Here is a 21,668-nt window from a genome sequence, read left to right as displayed (position 1 = left end):
CATTAAAACTAAATATAGTTCTGTAGACTGCTAAGGTATTTTAGTCTACCAAATGGTACTTTATTAAGGAAAGCAAAAGTTTGTGTACAAAAAGAACTAGCTTTTAAAAAAATTGGATTGCATCATCTCTGAAGTCCTGGAAAAAGCTTTGAGACTCTGTCCTATGCACATAGTGCACATGCAAGAAGATGTGAACTTTTCCAGCATTTTTAGAGCTCTAACAGAAAGCTCTGGGCGGTTTTTGGTTTGCAACAGTAGTCCTTGTATTTGCCTGCATGTCTTGCTGGAAGCCATTCACATAAAAGGATGGTAATGAGAGATTATGCAATAGACTGGAGATTCCTTTGTTTTTCTTCTGTTCAGTCTCCATCCTCATAAAATACTTTTCCTGCACTGTATGAGATACAAAAGCACAATAGTTGCTTATTATATTTTGACAAATAAGAAAACCTATTTCTTAAATGTTATGATATAGATTCCTCTGGGATTATGCCAAGTTTGTAATTAGTCAGAAGAGCATTAACTGATCCCCCCCTCAATGGCTTTTACCAGTGTAATGTTAGTTCCAGTAATGATGACCAATATAAAAATGTTCAGGATTTCAGTAGTGGTTCTTGCATAGGAGTGGGGATAATTTCCATGCTCAAAATGGTGAGAAAACATTTGAAGTACTCAAAGAACAACTAGATCCTGAAAAGATTTGTAGAATTCATTGCAAAAACCCGGGATATATGCCATTTGGACAGTCCTTTATAGCATTTTGAACTTCATCTGTCGATATTTCTGTTCAAATAGAAACTTTTTGTTCTGTAAACTCTAGGGTTTTAGTTCCCCCCCTCCACACACAAAAAGATTAAAACTTTGGATTTCTGTTACAAAAGAAATTCTTGAGGTGCAAAACTTTGTTGTTGATGCTGACAAATGCTTCTCCCTTATAATTAATTTCTTGTGTTATAGTTGAGGGTGTAATGGTTGGGGCATTAGTGGGATAGCATATTTTTGAAAGCATACAGTTGGCTTTCTTTCCAAATTAAAAAAAAAATCATTGGGCACATGAGAGAGCTGCTAGTGCCTAGAGATGTGATAATGTTGCCAAATTGCACATGAATATCTTCAGCTTAAGGTTTTGTTTCTTAGGAAGTACCAATGATCAGTTGTTGTTGAAGAGATTTTAGCATCTTTTCCAGGAGGATCTGCTGAGAGAGGGCGGCTTGGGTTTTCATCATCTAGGTAATGGCCTTCCTCTGATATTTGTTTTAAATGACCTTGGGGAACAGTATCCTCTTGTCATTTATTTCAAACCTCTGCTCTGTGTGTGTATGTATGCATATATATATATATATATATATATATATATATATATATATATATATATATATTTTTTTCACTGATAAATTAGGAAGACCTTCATCTTTTATGTTTAGCAGTTAAGAGAAGAATCTCCAGATGCTACCCTAATACTGATGTCCTGTGCTCTGTACATAGGTAATGTTGGTTAGGACTGAATTGTGGAGCGTAAGGTGACAATAGGTATAATTTTACCTTGTAGTTAGAAATCTTGCTATTCTTATTGCAGATGAATTCAGTGCTACTACCCATCCAGCATTATGAAAAAGTAAAGGCTGCATCACTGATGTTTACTGAAGCATGCATTTGTTTGCTATTAACAGAAAAACATTTTTTTAAAGATGTGACGTACTGATTAGTGTTTGTTAATATTTGTTTCATTACACGTGCATCTTAGTACTGAGCATGTTTACTCAGATGTAAGTTCTGCTGAGTTCAGTGGGTCTTGTTCTAAAGTATGCAGGCAGAGGATTGCAGCTTGAAATCTCTTAAGAAATTTTATAGGAGCAGTGGACAGTGAATGAGAAGTCAACAACACCGAAATTGTCATGTATATATATTTTTTTGGCTATCCTAAATGTAGGCTGCCAGTCAAGTGTAAAAAAAAAAGCAAAGGATATTTGTGCATTAAAGCAATAACATTCTTGAAATATTGGAAGTTTCCTTTGATTTGTCCTCCTTGCCAAATGTTTATTTAGTATTATTTGTATATGGATTTGTGGTTTTTTTCCTGAATGTGGATAATATTCACCATCTTTTCTAAACCAGACAAAGGGAGTGTATGTGTGTATGTATTACTTTATATGATGTTTTATGTACATACCTTTAAAATAATACGGATTGCTTTGTACTTGTATTCAGAAAATACATTTTGATTATAGTCTCCTGTATTTTGCTATTGCCAACTAATAAGTTATTGGAATATTATAGTCATTGATAAAAATGCTATGTTGTTTTTGGATGACAATCATATAGTTAGTATAGTAATGTAACAGTATTTCATATCCTCAGTTTGAAGTATGAGCTTTCCAAACAGTATGCCTTTTGCTTGTTGAGTTTAATAGTAGCCCTTATCTAAATCAAGAAGTGTCACTTAGAACTCTTTAAATATGTATATCAGTTGTGCCTTCCTTGTAGCCCTCTACATATAGTGGACTCAATCTAGCTAAAGTCATTTGTGACCCACTGTGTCTTCAGGATAGCTAGTTGGCTTCAAAGTTTAGCAACATGTGAATGGAATGGCACATTTTTGATGGCAGATGGAATAAATGCCAGCCCATCCTATGTATTTTTATTGGGAAGCAGTTAAATGGAACTTATTCCCAAATAAATATGGATAAGATTGCAGTATGTGTAGTAATCAAAAGGTAAAACACTACAGGCCTTAAAAATGTAACATGAGAATTTTAAATAGGTTCTGTCATAAGTCAAAATAAATGTGTGTTTTTTCAAATTTAACAGTGAGTTAAATTTGAAAAGGAAATTTGAAAATGTTTTAAACTGACTACGTTAAATATACAATATGCAAGTGATCTGATATTTTTAATTATTACTGTGTATTAATGGAAAGTAAATACTCTATAACTGAAAAAGGCTGTACAAATATATTTTATACATTTCTTGACACATTTTGATCTATATACTTGGAAGGCACAAAAGGTGAAAAACACAATTGCTTATTTCCCATTCTTTAGCTCTTTTTGTGAACTCAGTTCTAGATATTTCCATATAACACTAAGGGCTAGAAAACTGCTATTCTGTTTTTAATAAAAGTTTAGATTCTGTAGGTTTTTATAAAAATATGAAAATAGTGCTTTGATGACAACAGGAAACCTGCAGTATAGGGTCCAGTCATGGTTTTACAGAAACAATTCTCATAACTCCTTTGCCCAATGTGGAAGTTACAGAGCAGGCAGAGAGCCAGCATTTCTAGCGCTGTGTGAATGACACTCATTCATAGTAACCCTACAACATGGCTGTAAAAGAACTAACAGCTGTTGCTGGGCATCAGTGCATAATTGCAATGGAGTGTAAATTTAAGATAAGAACAATTAGCCTGTAGCTCAATAATGGACAGTGCTTCAAAATCACACCTTAAATGATGGCTCATTTACCATCTCCTTTATTGCTCAGCTTGGTATAGTTTGTGTGTACATGTGTGTATATATCTATATCTATCTCTCTGTAAACACACATCATACTATTATATAGACCTATGCAGATTTCTCATTTATATTGTGCTCATGTTGCCACTTTTGGAATACAACATGATATACATCCATACAAATTCTTAAGCTCAGTGGAATGTCTGTTTATATATGTGTATGTTTGTAAGGGTGTATGTGTATATATATATATTGTCTGTGTCTATGAGAAACAGATGCACTGTAGGCAGATAAAGTAGATAAATATAGATTCAAATAGAAGCATAAGTGTATAAATATAGACACTATATGGAGAGAAGGCAGGCAGATCAGCACAGTTTCATTATTACTTGTATTCTGTATAATAAAAGAGTAGCTGACATTAAAATGACTGACTGAATGACACTGTCAGATTGCAGAAGACGTAGTGTAAGGTAAGAAAATAACCTTTCTAGCAGTTTGAAGAGCAATTAAGCAGGCAGATTTGGTTCTTTTCATTATTTGCTTAACACATTTTTGCAAGATTTTATTTTTGCAGCTGAAGGGTAAAACAAAGTATGAATTCTTATTCTCTCTTAACATGTGACTAAATAAACAACAAAAAAGAGAGTAGTAACCCACATCTTGTAACATGGAGGGTATAGCTGTCCTAGCCATTTAATGTGATATTCTATTTCTTTTATGAAGTATACTGACTTTTCTCTTCTTCTACAAGCTAGATGGGCTTTACTGCTCCATTTTAGATGGCAGTCAATGAAGGAAATTTGAAAATAAGGGTGAAAATTCTTTACTGATTTAAAAAGGAAATGTTATTTATATATGTTTCAAAGACTTAATGCAAGCTGCTAGTATTGTGTCTCAATCTTCACATCTCTTTTTACAAGAAAAACTCTTTTCTTTGGTATAGTTAGGCTTCAAATGTAAATACACTTTGGGAATATATATATAACATGGTATCAGACTCAGTCGGTGTACTTTCCAGACTTAACCATCCTTTGCTATATCAGTAGGTTACATTACAAAATACCATTTCATTTTACCCTTTACGTTGTTCGTTAGTTTGCTCCTGTTCTTTCCCAAGCCATGAATATAATGAAAGAATTAATCCAAATACTGTCATTGCTTTTCCAAATATAAGCAGCTTGATTCTATTATAAGTTCTCATGCATTTAAAAAGTAATTGTGTTAACTGTAAACAAATTCTATTTAACATATTTCATAACTCATGTAAGCAACAAACATGGACCTGAATGTAAAGCATCTTGCTTCAGCAATGGTCCTAAGTGTGTGGGTGTGTTTAATGTAGTTTTTACAAATATTTTTATGCCATTTTGCATATTTGGGAACTGGGCACCATAGCTAAAGTAGTGCATCAAATGAATAGTTTCATTTGAAAACTTCTTTTCGAGTTGTGAAATTTTCTCTGCATGAAGTCCTAAATAATTACCCATTCTAGAGTTTCACTCATGCTCTGATGCACGCATTAGATAATGGTTTCCCGTGAATTTCACCTTCCCATTCAATTAATACAGAAGCCATTCCCGTTTGGAAAGCTATACCTAGCACATGTCACTAGATCAGCAAGGTGTATTTGTTTAAACTTTATGTGTAATTTTCTTCTGATTTTACCACCACTGATACCACACTTAAATGTTCAAGAGAAAATAATACCCATGGGGATACCTCATGATGAAATTTTTAACTGTTTCTTCCAAACAGACTTTTTGTTTCACCTTTTACAAAATGATTTTATTCTTTTCTTGGTTACATCCCATGATATAAATAATAAAATAAATAATAATACAGAATATATTTTGTAACAGAAAAAGATAAATTAATATTTGTAGCCAGAGCATGCAAATGTTTTTCCCCTCAAGCTTCCAGAGACCTTCCTTCCAGCGTTGTTCTAAACATAAACATAAGATTATTTAAATTGGAACTATTTTGTATGTAATACAATAGAATATGGAGCTCCACTCTAACTCACTGTTTGTTACTTATAGCTTCCATTCTGTTTGACCTATTCCAAATGGTGGAGCTTAGGAACTTCATGTGATTAAAGAAAGGATACAGCAAAAGGTAAGATACAAAAGAGCTACTCAATCACTCTATACTGTATCTTTTTTGTAATGTATTTCTTCAAACATGGCTTCACTATGTTTTGCCTTTCCCTTGCCTCATCTTACATTATTGTCCGGTGTGGTTGGAGTCAGGGTGACATACAATGTGGTGATACCATGTCACGTGTTGTTTGTATTAAGCAAGAAAGAGAACATATAGTTGTAATTTTAAAAAGATACTGTTTGTCTACATAAGGCTTTAGTCACTCCATACCAAACAGAAACAGTGCTACACATTCCTTTCTTCATTTTCTTTACTGCTTGGCTAATTTTGTCATTGTGTTACAGGAAATTCCAGAATGCAGGCAACCATAACTTTTTCCCTTTATACATAAGCATTATGAAACTTTCTTTGTTTAGCAGCTCAAAGATGTTTTTCTCCCCTTGCAAGTACAACATAATGTTTTCTTGGAGCATTACATGTACATGTGAAGATTCCCTCCCCCCCCTCATTATTTGCTTCAAGTCCATTTAAGGCAAACTAAAGGAAACGGAATTATAATATAAAACAAAATTTTCATTTTATAGAGTTGTTCAGACCAGCTGTTGTTAATTGGACAAACATGCAACCACTACCTCCAACTTGAAATGGTACAGTCCAGGGAGAGCTTGGCAACTTGATTCTGGTGGTTATATAGACTAGTCCTCTGATTCTTTCCTCCTAAGACTCATTTGCATCTGTGAAGGGTTCAGGGAAGGGCTGATGTGAAAACCTTTCTTTATTCATCTCTTATTTTGCTTAACATTGTTTCCCATGGAATTCCCAGTTCTATTCCCTTTGATGTCAATAGAAAATGGCTCTGTCAAATCAAGTAAAGTCAAGAATCCTGGGTAGATCTGAAAATCCCACTTAAAATTTTCAGTCATTGAAAAGCTTTCTTCTTGTTACCTCAACGATTTGTCAGTGGGTTGAATGAAACAAGATTCCTACAAGATTTAATCTTTTTGCCCGCCCTGACTCAGTTAAGTTAGTGTTACAGCCTTTTAAAGCGAATGGTGTAAATCAGTATTTTTAATGTATTTTTCCATCTCATTGTAGTCAGGTCTCAGTGTTTTTTGTATGTTCAAATTTATCCAAATATTGCTTATTTCAACTAGGCTTAAAGAATTTTTTCCCCAGAGTTTGAATGCCTTTCAGTATCGTAATAGGGACTCAGGGTATATATATACCCTGAGAAAAAGGATGGAATGGAGGAAATTCAATTCCACTATGTCATCATTAGCAGTATATCTTAGTGCTTTATATTCAGAGTAACAGAATGGTTCCAAAGACGGAAGGGTATCTGGGTTTTTGGATCTTTCACATGGCTAGAACTTGTTCCCCTCAGTAAACATGGAGTTTGTTATCAGCTACAAATTTCTCAGAATGAGATTCTCTGCACTCAAACCATACATCACCGTATTTCATCATGATTGTTGATTTGCAGCTACTACTTATGGGTTTAATACTCTGTACAGGAGGAAAAAAATCCAGGTTCACTGACCTTCACAAAACCTTAGCTGGAATAAAATGTATGAATTGCAGGAACTAACTTTCATTTTAGACATCCAATGTCTGCTATTTTAAGAGCCAATGTGGTTTTCTAAGAACCAGCCTGTAGGAAAAGGGACAGAGAGAGAGAGCCGGCAGTGAGAGGAGAGTTCTTATTCTTATTGGCACATTCTGGTCAACTTCCTGTCCAGCAGTTTTCCTTCCAGTGTTTAATTAAAAGATGCAATGATCCAAGCCTCCCTGGATGGAATGGCTTCTGACTTGCCATTCCTCCTGCCACCAGGTGGCTGATGGTTGTGATTACTTGATGGTAGAGAGAAAGTATTCCGCATATACATCTACAGTTGTCTTGTTAGAATTCTGCACAACTTCCAGAGCTAATTCTGACCATTCAAAAATGTTCTAGAACTGCTCTTTTTCTTGAATCTGTACACTAGTTCACCCTTGTTTCTGAAGAAGGGATAGATGAAAAGAGGAAAAATAACACTGAAAAAAATTCTCCTGACAACCTAGACTCAGACATATAGTGTATTTTTTTAAATACATCCCCGTTTTGTTTTCATATAGACTAAGGAGTTTTCAAATAATTATGCTAAGTAGGGACCCAGTTGTCTGTAACAATGGTAGTATTAGAAACATAGTGCATTTATGTTAATTAGGTATTTTTTCACCCTCCACATTAATATTTAAAAGCAAACTAGCTGGTTTGAGTAAGGTAGGAACTTAATTATATCCAGTGATAATTCATCCTACCTGTAGAAAGCAAGTACTAGTGCAATATAGTGAAGTTGTGCCCTTCATATAGTCTGGGTGGGCGCATATCAGCATTAGTGAAAATAAGTGAAGGTTTTAATGGAATTTCAGTGTAGTTTGCAAGGTTACTATTATTTATATAATTATTATAATTATAGTTCTTTATTGCCTAGTGTTACATTAGATAAGTGAGGCAAGTCAAGCAATGTAATAATTACTGTATACAAAAAGATCTTCGAACAAGATCTTTCAAAAGATGGCCAGCCATTACTATCCTTATTAGGCATTTATATCCTACCGTCCTGCAAAGTATGAGAATATTAAAATGTATTATATGTTAAGATGTAAAGGCCATTCAAGGATCATAGGCTAGTAGGGTAAAGGTGTGTGGGGGGTTAACAATCCGTTTTGTAATTGTTGTCTATCACTTTGGCCTCTGTAACTTTGCTTAGCTATATAGTTCTAGTATTTTTCCTCCTGATAAGCACATTCAAACCTAAGAAGCATGAAAGAGAAGAGTGCCGACAATACTGCCTTTTAATTCTTGGTCTTTTTAAAAAAAGCTTCAGACCGGAAGACAATGGATCTATTTAAGATCTTTTTTGGGCTCTGGAATTCTCATTGAACTCTTTTCCTGTCAATGTATTGCTTGGAACATCTGTGTCTTCTGTGTTCTCTCCTCATCACACTTTCTTGCTCTCCAAAACTAGATGTATGGAATGAAGAAAAAAAAGCCCTCTCTTTGCCTATACTTAGAACTTTCTACGCAACAAATATAGAATATGTTAAAAGTTTTGATCTCCTCTAATAAATTTTGTTTCTGTTAAATTGCTATTGCTGATAAACATGGGGAACTATTATTTTAAGAGAGTTTTGTTTTGGTTTCTTTATAAAAGCAATGAAAAATATTTGGTTATTAATAATGATCCTCATTACAAAGAATTTGGAGCCAGAAAATAGAAAGGATACATGTGTTGTAGAAAGGTAGTGTTGACAAAGAGATACAAAAGTTTATTTTCTTGAACAATTTTTCCATTTTAAAAAAGGAATTTTTTTCAAATTTAATTAATTTTAGCAAGAATCCAATCCTGTGTTCTGAAAAGTCTTTAGTTTGTATTCATTTTTCAGTCAAGTGCATCATTTGCACCATGTTTCTGATCTCATTGCTATTATGCTATGGATGACAGCGTCACCCACATACACAAATGCAGGAAATTTTTGGGTAAATGAAATGTGTGTTCATTTGAAGATGGCATTTTGAGGTATAATACAGATCACAAATACATTTCTACTGAGCACTCCCTATTAATATAAATATTTACTTTCACCCACCATTTAACTGGTCTACCTTTTATCTATTCAAGAGGCAAAGGGTTAGCAAGTTACTGAGACAGAAGAAATTGTTACCTGCCATAGGCAGGTGACTCTGTGAAAGACAGTGAGTATACTTTTGCCATACTCAGGAATGTCATTCTGATCACAGAAATTAGAAAAGAGAATTTCCTTTTCACTAAGAGAATATTTTGCAGCAGAGAAAATTGATTTTCTTAGTGTATCTTTGTCACTGGTAATTACAAAGATTTTTCTTGATGCTGTTTTATATATCTTTCTGTCTTTTATTTTTGTTTATTTTTAAAATGTTCTTAAAACTAAATTGTGGTATGGTATTTTGCATTTTTATATAGTTAAGGTAATGTTATTACTTATGTTATGGTGTTTTATTGCATTTTCCAATTTCTGTAAGCTGTTTTGATTTATTTTAAAAGTGGGATAAAATCAGTTTTGCATATTATAGAATTTGCTATTCATTTATTACTTTTTTAAGGAGTTCTGTTAGGTGACAGAATCTTACCAATGTATTGCCTTACTATAAGGAATGTTTTCTCCTTTTAAAAAATCCATTCTACTTTTTTGTTACTGAAGGATCCATATTTTGTGTGCTATTCCTCAACATAATGTACACCTAGGACTTCAACTACTGCACAAATAGAAGTCATAAGTCATTTATCAAGTGACAGAAGAAAAGTTGAGATGAAGATGCAGATCTTTATGATGTACAATGTGTTACTTTTGTAAATTAACCAGGTCGTTGTTAATTGTAAAATCAAACTTTGTTTTAAAGCTCACAAAATGCCATTTACCTTCGGCTGTTTGCAGGGTATCATTCAGGCTAATATATATAGTGTTCTGAGCAATTAAAAAGTATTTTACATTTGTGCCACTGTAGCTAGCATGTGTGCACTCACACACACATGACTGTAGATACAAAGTTGGGGTATATCTATTATTTATGTCTTTAATTCTTTATATCTTATATTGCTATCTATGGTAGTTTTTATACAATAACTATTTGTGCTGCTGAAAAATCTCTTTTCTACATATCAGAATTAAAATGCATGATTCAGACTGTGCTAGTAATGCCTGCCACATAGGCAAGATTACTACTACATGTCTACTTATAAGCAAATCTCCTTCAGGAAAGGTCCTGCTCTCTGTGTATTATTTCTTTTTGTTCATTTGTTTTAGCTTAGTTGCTTCCTGTTCTAAGTGGTTTATGCCTAATTCATCTGTCCGCCTGTGAGTAAATTATTGCATATACCATGAGCTATACAAACTTGCTTAACTTTATGTGTCATTTGATAAACCACATTTGCAGGCATTTATTCTAAAAATTCTAAAGTTGCTACCTTCAATTTGGAAAACAGTCCCTTGAGGCCATCTTTGTACTCGCCTCTTCATTTTCAGCCTTTTCAGTACTCTTTCCTATCACAATTTATATGTATCTCAGCAGCTCTGGAAGATGGAAAGTTAGGTACTATCATTACCTTTATATTTGCAAGCAGAGGGAATTCTCTGAAGGCTTCTACTGACCCTTTCCCCTCTTCCCCAGTGGACATGCAGCTAATGTGCCACAGCAATACACCTGGTCATTTTTGGAAATGTAAGGCCCCCTGCACAATGGCCTGTTCCTCTGGAGGCCTCTAGCCTACAATATACTAGAAGAGTAACAGACCCTTGGTTCAAAAACTTTATTTGGAATCAGTAAAGTCTAACAAAATATTGAAAGACCCCACCCTCCCCCAAATCCTTCTCCATTTATTTCTGTCTTTTATTTATATTTTCCTTTCCAATCCTCAATTCATGTATATTCTTTTTTTTTTTAATTTAGAAATATTGCTGAAAAATTAGAGTGCCAGTTGGGTGAGGGATCAGGTTATCCTTTCATCCAACTTTCTTCTATTTATCTAAAATATGGCATGTGAATAATCACATATCATGCTATCTTAGCATAGGATTGAGAAGGTTAGTTTCCTCTGCCAATTGTGTTTTCCTGTGACCTTGAAATGGATGCTATGTTAAGACCATATAAAAAGTTCTCCCTCTTTAAATCTTTAAAAATATACAGAGACTTAAATAGTAAGGCACGTCAATATGGTTGCCGTATATTCTGCTAGAGCAGGAGTGGCCAAAGTCAGCCCTGGTGTGTGTGGGGGAGGGTTCTGCTGCCTGAGGCAGAACCCCAATGCACGCCCACCTCCCCTGGGAAAAACTTATTGTGTGTGGCATGATGACATCACCCAGAGGTTTCCTCGGTGCTTCCCCTCCCTAGCACTCTGCAAGTTTGGAGGGCACTGAGGATGCGAAGCACCATTCGGGTGCTTCCCGTCCTCAGTTTGGTGTAATGGTTAAGTGTACGGACTCTTATCTTGGAGAATCGGGTTTGATTCCCCACTCCTTCACTTACAGCTGCTGGAATGGCCTTGAGTTAGCCATAGCTATCGCAGGAGTTGTCCTTGAAAGGGCAGCTGTTGTGAGAGCCCTCTCAGCCCCACCCACCTCACAGGGTGTCTGTTGTGGGGAGAGAAGATATAGGAGATTGTAAGCCACTTTGAGTCTCTGATTCAGAGAGAAGGGCAGCGTATAAATCTGCAGTCTTTTTCTTCTTCTTCTTTCTGGGCTCTGAGGGGCCAGTGGAGCTCCTTCGGTCCCTTAGAGCCCAGAAAGAACATTCGGTGCTTCCCTTTGCCAGCAGTCTCCGAGTTTGGAGGGTGCTGAGAACGGGAAGCACCATTCTTTCTGGGCTCTGAGGGACTGGAGGAGCTCCTCCGACCTTTCAGAGCCAAGTCAAAGGTTCAGAGATGACATGAGCGGGGAGGGGGCAGTCGCCTAGTTCACCTACTCCCACATGCCAGCCCTGGCCAAAGTTGCTTAACAAAAGAGCCATCTGGAATGTACATCATATTTGGAGAGCCACAAGACATGAATGTCAGATGTTGGAAGGAAGGATGGAAGGAGGGAAAATAGATTAGGAGGGAGGGAGAGGTTGAAAGAAAGCAACTTTGACTTTAAATACGTTCTCCAAGCTAGCTGACAGGGTGGTGTTTATGTAGATATCTATATGTCTACAGACAGACATTGATGTGACTTATTCTGCAACTACCAATGAAGGATGCTCAATCTCCTCTCTGGATTATAATCTGTGCACATGCAGAGAAAACATACTAAATTTAGATGTACTGAGAATTTTGACATGAATACAATGGCCGGGAAATTTAATTTGCTGGAAAACAGAACACAAACGCCTAAAATATTTCTCTTCGTGTTTATAGCACTTAACCAAGTGATTTTGTGCCTGCATGGTAGCCACCTGTGCTACAGGCCAGACCATTGCAGGTTTATGTAGTTTTCTGCCTAATCCCAGAACAAAACTTGTTTACTGGAGAAGAGGCAAGTATCCTTTGAGGTTTTTTATTGGCTCTTTAAAACCATCCTGAACCAAGGTGGGTTATAAAGGTTTTAATTAAAAAATAATAGATAAACTGACTTGTATTGTAAAGAATGAAATCACTTGCAGTTTGTCCCCTGCACAGTGAGCAGGATATGAGCTGAACTGGCGAGTGATCAAGCATGGCTACTCAGTATGTCATCAGAGCTAATAACTGGTAAATTAAATAATTTGCAGGGGGAGATTCCATTTTGAGAGGCTTGAGGGTCTGGAGAAAATCTCAAAATACCTTCACAGAAATAATGAAAAACTGGTTTCAAAGGATAACTGTATTGGTTTGTAGTAGACAAGCCAGATTTTAGTCCCGTGGCACCTTAGAGACTAGCAAGATCTTGGGGGTATAAGCTATCTGATGAATGGAGCTTTGACTCTCAAAAGACCCCCAAAATCTTGCCATCTTCTAAGGTGCTACTGCTCAAATGAAAAGCTGCTGGTTCGTGACTTTACAGAATGTGCAAATGTCATAACAAAAGCATCAATAGCAAACTTAATGCTGCTAGGTTTTTTTTGGGGGGGGGGGGGGGCGGCTACGTGTTTTACTTACAAATTAAATGCTCTTTCCTTGAACTGCACAAACATTTGTCACTGGCTTACAGCAAACCCAGCAAGATGCTTTCAAGGCAAGTGAAAAGGAGAGGTGCTTTGCTTCTGCCTTCTTCTGCAGTCTTCCTTGCTGATATCCCATCCAAGTACCAACCAATACTCCCTCTAAGCTGTGGAGTCTCATGAGCGAAAAGTCTACTTCATGAGTTACTGACATTAAAGTTGTGAGCTACTGCATAAATTAGTTTGCTCTTTTGCAGTTTTCCTGAGCTAAGACAAAAATGTGTGAGCTGGAGGCTAATAAAGTGTGAGCTATCTTACACTAACTCAGCTTAGAGGGAACACTGATACCAACCCAGCTTAGCTTCTGAGATCTGATGACATGAGTCTATATCATGCCACCTTTGCTTCTCTTTGAACGATAGCTACTTCTTTACTGGAATTCCCATCCCATCCTACAGAAAATGCTAACTTTGTACATCAGGTTTTCTAAAGAAATATTTGACCAGTACATTTCTCACGCAAGAATTTAAAGTTAGAATTTTTTTGCCTGATTTATTGAGCATGCATTTACTTTTAATCTAATGTTGTTGAAACTATTAAATAAATTACATACAGATGTCAGACTGTGTTATTCAGGTTTTAATTTTTGAATTTTTTAAGATGCCTCTCCAAATTCAGAGGGACTTATTGCCAGTGACTAGGGTCACCAGATCCCCTGGTGTGGGCAAAAGTCTCCAGGTTTTGGCTGCTCCTCATCCCTTCAAACCATCCTGTCTTACCAGCAGGAACTCAGAAACATCCCTAGGGGAAAAAAAAACACAGAAGTGACACAGGCACATTGGGGGTGTGATACTTTGGGTTTTGGGCAAAACTTTAAAATCTACCACAGAGTTTTGCCCCAAAACCAGAGCGTCACCTCCTGATGTCCCTGACATGCCTATGTCACTTCCAGTTTACACAGGCACATTGCAACATTCCTCCCCACTCCTGGAAAGTTCCTCCTTGCTGGTGCAATTTTCAGACCTGACAACCCTACAAGTGAGTGTATGCTGAATTATTGTTTTGGCTTGTTTGTCATATTAGCTCTGGATAGGCAGGCTTTGAATTCAGCAGGAGCACAGCTCCTGAACCTTTCTGAGGGTTCCCCCTCTTCCTCCCCATCTACCTACTTTGTCCATTGAATAGTAGGTGCAGCTGCATAACAATCCATGGATGAGCTCCACCACCTTTTTTTCTACAAAATGACAGGTATGTTCCCTGTCTGCATCATTGTATTCTGTCCCACAGAATAACAAAAATCAGTGCTTTCAAATTATTATTACCAAGTCCAATAAAGCTTCAGAAATTAAAAATATTGCCAAATAGAGCCAGATTTTATTTAGTCCAGAAATTTCTTTTTAGAGACCTTGTTTTTTTCCATTTATTTAATAATTTTGTTCCCCTTTACTGGGTAATTGTGTGACTATACTATCTAAACAGCCTTATCATTTCACGGTAAAATAAAATTTAAACCATCATTTGGTCATTCTGGTTTATCATTAGCAAGGAGCAGGAAAGGTTTAAGTTGCATATTCTTCCTAGCCTAGAAGAGCATTCTAACATATTTAAAGTTTTCTGATCAGTGACAGTCAGAATTAAAAATTCTGACAGGTCAGAGTAAGGGACTGCCTTGTACTATTATTTCCAGTAGATTGCTCAGAGAACTGGATTTTTACATTAACCTGTACAACTACAACAGTGTTAATAAATATGAACTTTCTCAGAGCAGAGCATGCCATAATACAATTTCCCTGATTGCCTCATTAACTGTAATGGTCAATAGGGCAAAATGGCATATGCTTACATTGGAGTGGCATGGATTTTCCCTAATCTCATATTTTGGGAAAGCTTTATAGGGAGGGGTTATCTGTTTCTCTCTTGCAGTGGGATCACATTATATATAGAGAGAGCCAGTTTGGTGTAGTGGTTAAGTGCGTGGACTCTTATCTGGGAGAACCGGGTTTGATTCCCCACTACTCCACTTGCACCTGCTGGAATGGCCTTGGGTTAGCCATAGCTATCGCAGGAATTGTCCTTGAGAGGGCAGCTGCTGTGAGAGCCCTCTCAGCCCCACCCACCTCACAGGGTGTCTGTTGTGGGGGGAGAAGATATGGGAGATTGTAAGCCGCTCTGAGTCTCTGATTCAGAGAGAAGGGCAGGGTATAAATCTGCAATTCTTCTTCTTCTTATAATGCCCTACTAGTAGGCAAAAGTTTTATGCCTAAGGCAGGGGTCCCCAGCCTTTTTGAGCCTTTGGAATTCTGACATAGTGTGGTACATGCAGCCACGAAATGGCTGTTGCAGGAGAAGGAGCCAACCACAAAATTTCAGGGAGCAAGGTTATGTATAACTGAAATAATAAATTGTCAACGTCATCAAGTTATATCTTTGTTTTACAGGATGCCTTTTAAAATGAACATTATTTATTCACTTCACTTCATTTCTATACCATCCATAGCTGAAGCTCCCTGGACAGTGTACAAGTATAACAACTAAAAAATAAATAAATCATTAATAGCTAAAATTATTTTAACTATGGAAAACATTAAAAACAATACACCAGTCCCAAAAATTCCTAACCCAAAATGGAAGAAAAGTATCTGTCTAATTGTATCAGGCCCCTGAATGACTAAGGAGGACTTTAAAGACCTCCATAAAAAGGGCTGTCTTAACCTGGTGCTGAAAAGATGGCAAATTTGGCAGCAGGTGGGCCACAACAAACAGGTTGTTCCAATGATGGAGGGCCACCACCAAAAGGCTATCCCCCTAGTTGCAGCCTTCTGAACCTCTAGAGGGGCTGGCTCCCAGAGATTGATCATAGTGTCTCCCAGAGATTGATCATAGTGTCTGGTAGATTGGGGTTGGGAGAGGCACTTTGACAGATATTATGGTCCCAAATTGTGTAGCTTGGGCATATTGTTCAGCAAATGAACATATATTTTTTTTTAAAAAAAAAAGATTGGTTACACACAGCTTTCTTTCAGTCACAACTTCAAAAATCTGCACAGCCAATCCAATATCTGGTGGCCAGTCAGAAGCCCTGATAGGCTAAAGCTCTATCTGACTTCTCCCACTTTCTATACATATTTTGTGGACACCAGAAAATGTGTCAGCAGTTGCCATGTTGTCCATGTACACCATTCTGGTGGCTGCTGACCTACAGGAATGGCTAGTAGAGGTTTCTCAGGTTGAAAAGGTTGTTTCTCAGATATTTAAAAATGTAACTGGGCCCCAGGGTGTGGGTGGGGGGACCCATGATACCACAATTTTGCTGAAGCAAATCTGGTCTGGCTTTTGTCAGTGCTTGAATGGCAGACCCATGGGACTCTGTGTATGCTATCCTGAGTCCCCTGAAATAAGACAATTATTTCCGTTATACAATAAGATAGTTTAGCTTTAAGCAAAAACAGTGCTCTGTCATTGCAAAATAAAGTTGTGTGACTCCTTCTCCGGGGAGTAAACCTTATACATTTCCTGTTCAGTATGGATCTACTCACCAAGAACTGCTGATTTGCCCGAGCCTCTGAGAAATTTTCTCACAGTTCTGCCTGTGGAGCCTGTCACTAGCAGTCAAATAAGGACAATTTTACCATTCTCTCCTGCTGTTCGCTCTCTCTCTCTCTCTCTCTTTGCAGTGCCAGTACATGTATTTGTTATTCTTTATAACTCCCTTTGAAGTTGGGAATCCAAGGGGAATCTAAAACCAACCAGATGTTTCTGTTGCTGGAGACTCAGAAGGCAAGAGTTCCCAGTTTAGCTGAAACTTGGTACTATTTCTAATGCTGTTGCTGCTAAAATTCTGTTAGCTACATGTATTTATTATTTATTTGTTTGATTTTTGCACTCCATCCTGAAGAGGTGATACCTTATGGTCACTTGCCCTGGAGGAGGCTGTTGGTGGATGAATTATCCAACTAAACAGTAAGCCAGCAGCTGCCTATGTGGATTTCCCTCTAGGGATTTAAGTTCCACAGCACTGTTATTCCTATCCAAACTGTTTTATGTTACATTTCTAGCTAGGGAGAATAATTTCAGTGCTGAATTTAGTCTGGATATGCTGGTTAGTCTAGTTAGGGGATCAATGCACAGCAAAAGCAAAAAATATGAGTGTGTGCATGTGTGCCCAAGGCATCATTCAGCTATGGCTAGGACCCAGAAAGCTGGTTTTCTGCACACCCAAGACTTTAGGCATGCTCAGTTGTATTTTTCTTGAACATCCAGCCCCACTGCCATGACACAAACTACTGCTGAAAGGCCACTCAGTTTGAAAAGAGGCTAAGCTGTGTATGTCTATAAGAAATACAAACATGCTTTCCTGGAACTTAACTGTGTTGGGGTTTGAAATATGTTTTTGAAGCCTTTTTTTTTTAACTTCTAGGATGCTGCACTTTGTGAAAGATACAAAAAAAAAAAAGTTAAAAGCCTGATCTCCACCATCCCCATAACGTAATATTATTAGAATGCAAATATTGCCAGACTTCTTCCTGTATATTCTGAAATCTTAGCTCCTTAGCTCTGCCTGAACAGGAGGAGAGAAAAAAAACACAATAAAAATATAAGAGCTCACAAGGTTATATACCATGGAAAGCATACATAAAAGTTAAAGCTTCATTTGCTGGATTTATATTTTTTAAAAATCCAAACCACAGAATTCTGATCCTAATCCAGACCGCAATGTTTTCCAACCTTTGGAGCAGTTAGTTCCAGAGATTATTTAATTTAATAAAATCTCTTTGGTTGATAGATGTGTTTTTGGTGCCTTAAAGTGCCTCTCCCCACTCCCTCTCAAATTCAGTTCAGCTATTGGCATAGAAGAAACTTCCCTGTGTTTTCTCTTACAGTTCAGTTCAGTTTCCCTGCTAAAAAGTTAAAACCACAACCCTCAGGTCCTTGTCATCATTCTATCATCCGACTGAGCGTCCACAAGGTGTGCTTGAAACTTATCTAAGGTCTCTGAGGAATTCATTGTTTTGCTTTACTAAATATCTTTTGAAAATAATCTGTTGCCTCAATAGTTTGCTTAGTGTGTATCATTCTGGCCCCCAACCTGGTCCTGGACTCACCTGTCCAAGCTGGAGAAAGCCCTACTTAGAGAAGGGCAAGTATGGGCAAAGATGCAGTTCTGTAAGGCCTCAGAGTGACTTCCTGATATGCCAGTGACCATCTGTGTAGGTGGCATAAGGACGGGCCCTTTAACTCATAACCATGGCTTAAGCAGCCATGGGAAGAGCCAGAAGGGAAGGTGGCAGCAATGGGGATGAGCCAGTAAAGATTCCTAGATCACTCTCAATCTATGACATGACTTCCTATTCCATAGTAAATCAGGGTTTGCCAGGATTGCTTCCCAGGCTTCAAAAGGAGCAAGCTGGCTAAGAAATAGAGAGGACTTTCTCTCCAGGTAGAGTTGCCAAGTGCCTTCCTCTTGCCAGCAGGGGAATTTGGTGTTCGGGGGGGGGGGGGGGGGGGGCGGTTGATGATGCTCTACTTTTTAGGTAAAGTTCTGTGGTAAAAATGGCTACAAATGATAGAGCTTTGCCCCAAAAGTAGAATATTGCTGCCAATGTCACCGACATGATCATGTCACTTCTGGAAGTGATGTCAGCACATTGCTGACATCATGTGGGGATGTCTGTTGGTGGCAGGATTTCTTCTGCTGGCCAGAGCCTGCAAAACGAGGGGATCCCCTGCCCTCACCTGGGGTCTGGGAGGCATATCTCCAGGCTGTGAGGGGAAAGCCCTGGATAAGAGAAGGAAGCAGGTGAAAGCAGTCCGTTTTGTTCTCCACTGTATGGCCTAGCTAGCCCTAGAAGTAGAGTTGTCAACCTCCAGGTGCATCCTGGAGATCTCCCATTTTTACAGTTGATCTTCAGACAATCAAGGTCAGTTCCCCTGCGTAAAATGGCTGCTTTGGAGGATGAACTCTATGGATGAGTTCCCTCCCCTCCCCAAACCTCATTCTCCTCAGGCTCCACCCCCAAAATCTCTGATATTTCCCAACCCAGAGGTGGCAATCCTACCTAGATGACAGGGCACCTCACACAGGGAAACAGGAAGTGCCAACTCCTCACCTCTCTGGAAGTAGGTACAGCTGTACAGTATCCTCTCCCACCATGTTTTGAGAGTGTGTGTGTGTAGTGGGGAACATACCGAATAATTATGTGGAGGCTTTGCAAAGAAGTCTCAACCTTCAGCAGAATAGAATCACAGGATCCAATCTTTTGCATATAAAATGTGCAGACTTTTATACAGATATCTTGCAAATGGATATACTTAATTCTAGAAATCTTGTTGCATATCTGTGAATGACTACTCAGATACTAAAATACTTTTTTTTGTTTTTATTCTAGAAAGATCTAGAACATTTTAAAATGAAATATCCTACCATGTGATGCTGAAATCCCTACATTTTAACTGAATGGGAAGGGGAAAGAGAGAAAGTAAAACCAAGCATTGTCACATACAGTTCATATTCTTTTAGGTTGGTTGGGTTATTTCATTTTTTCATCACGCAACATATTGCTCTTGCTATTGATGTAGCATAAAGCAATAATCCAGTGTTTAGATCTTGGAGTTTCAATAAAGAAAACGCTCTCTTAGAGAACTTATCTCCCCATTCAGCATGCTGTCATAAGTTTTTCTTAATTGACACTATCAGAAATTAGTATCCTGCCAAGAGAGAGGTTTTCTTGACCCTGTTACTAGAAAACAACAAAAATAGGAGCCATCCTGAGGTTGAATAATGTAATTGCTTTTAACGTTCTGCCTAAAATCCCTAGATGAATATAGTCTAATTCAAATTTTTCTTCTTGTGTATTAGCTTTAGAGATAAACACTGAGAGTTTTTTATATATTGTTGTGTCTCAAAACAAAAAATTCTCCAGCCCCTCACAATAAAATAAATTATAAATACAATTAAAAATGAACATTAATATATTTCATAAAATCAGTAAAGAATTAAAATATTCCCATGCCCTACAAGAAACCTCATAGCAAAATTTCATTCACACTTACACACATGCACATACATACAACAAAGCAACTCAAGCAGGATGGGGAAGACTTTGGCTAGGAAACAAATAAAAATACAGCAGTGCAGTTCCCCTGAATACAGTCTTCATTTCCTCATTCCCCCAGCAGTTGGAAGCACATACTTTGTGGTCTCATTGGGACAATTTACTCACCATGGGAGTTGTTGAATGCAGTACACTCAACCAAGTTCTTCAGACTAACGTAGAGGTTCTCTCCATTTTACTGTGCAAACAAGTTCTGGAGGGACTGTAAAACAAACAGAGGGAGGAGGCTCCTTCAGTTTCCTTCCTCACAACAGCCACATTGTTCTGCAGACTCACCCTGCCCCCATTCAGCCTAGCTCCCAAGTTTTAAAGGCGCACATACCTTTAAAAAAGCTAAACCCTTCCCAAATATCCTCTCACCAGCCAGCTGATTGGGGGTGGGAAGGAGCCTGCAAAAGCGAGGGAACCCCCTCTTGGACCTGGGGTTTGGCAAGCCTACTTAGGGATCTGTTGCATTTAAAGTGTATTGCAGTGATTTAATCTGAAAATGATCGCATAGGGTGACCAGCTTTTTTTTTCCCCAGGAGAAGATCTTGCTTGTCCTATTTTTACATTTGGTTAAAAAAAACACCCTAAAGTTGCTACATGCTACAGATGCAACCCACTGCTTTCATATGCAGACACAGATCTAATAGTATCCTGCAAATCTGCTTCTTTAGATAGAGTGGATGCTTCAATTGTTTGCTAGCTTATGTTATTGACCAGCCGTATTGGAATATGTGTCAATTTTTTGGCTTTCACCCAGCCTGTCATCATTTCCAAATGTACATTTAGAGTATCTTGAATCACCTGAAAAGAGCATATAGAACTGGTAAAAAAGAGTAAGAGTCCAGTTCCTCCCTAAAGACTAACAAAAATCTATGGTAGGGTATGGACTTTCATGAGTTATGAATGCTTATACCCTACCACAAATTTTGCTAGTCTTTAAGATGCTACTGGACTCTTTTTTCTACTGCTACAGACAGACTAACATGGCTACCCATCTTGTTATAGAGCTGGTAACACCCTGGATGATCTTTCCAAGTTGCTTCATGTGAAATGAGAAGGAGCCTTGCAGTGAGGAGGTCCAGTTTATGCACAGCTCCAATGTCCACCAGATGTAGAGGGTTTATGCTGACTAATAGCATGACTTTGTCTGACAAAAACAACACAGGATGATAGGCTATGTTATATGCAATGATATAAACAGATGCCCTGTTCTGCAACACAGTAGTGGTCGTTCTGGCCCAGAATTATTTCCTGAGATAAATGACATATTTTCAAAGTCTCAAGCCTTGCTATATAAAATCCCTTTCAGTAAAAATAGATCTTAATGTTTATACATGCACAGTATATGTTCTGACACAGTATATGTTCTGGTGGGGGGGT

At 37.7% G+C, this 21,668-nt stretch overlaps 1 protein-coding gene across 1 annotated transcript in view; it reads left to right on the top strand.

Annotated features, from left to right (window-relative positions):
• ZBTB20 (zinc finger and BTB domain containing 20) overlaps nt 1–21,668 on the top strand; it is an 802,266-nt gene that overhangs the window by 349,282 nt on the left and 431,316 nt on the right. Inside the window, exon 5 of the mRNA XM_060234651.1 lies at nt 5,495–5,570. The gene's annotated coding sequence lies outside the window, so the exon portion shown is untranslated. The remainder of the gene's footprint in view (nt 1–5,494; nt 5,571–21,668) is intronic.

This window comes from Heteronotia binoei, chromosome 3 (genome assembly GCF_032191835.1).
Source record: "Heteronotia binoei isolate CCM8104 ecotype False Entrance Well chromosome 3, APGP_CSIRO_Hbin_v1, whole genome shotgun sequence".
Classification (NCBI taxonomy): Eukaryota; Metazoa; Chordata; class Lepidosauria; order Squamata; family Gekkonidae; genus Heteronotia; species Heteronotia binoei.
The sequence above is the reverse complement of the archived record's forward strand: the minus strand, read 5'-3'. Positions and strand labels throughout refer to the sequence as shown.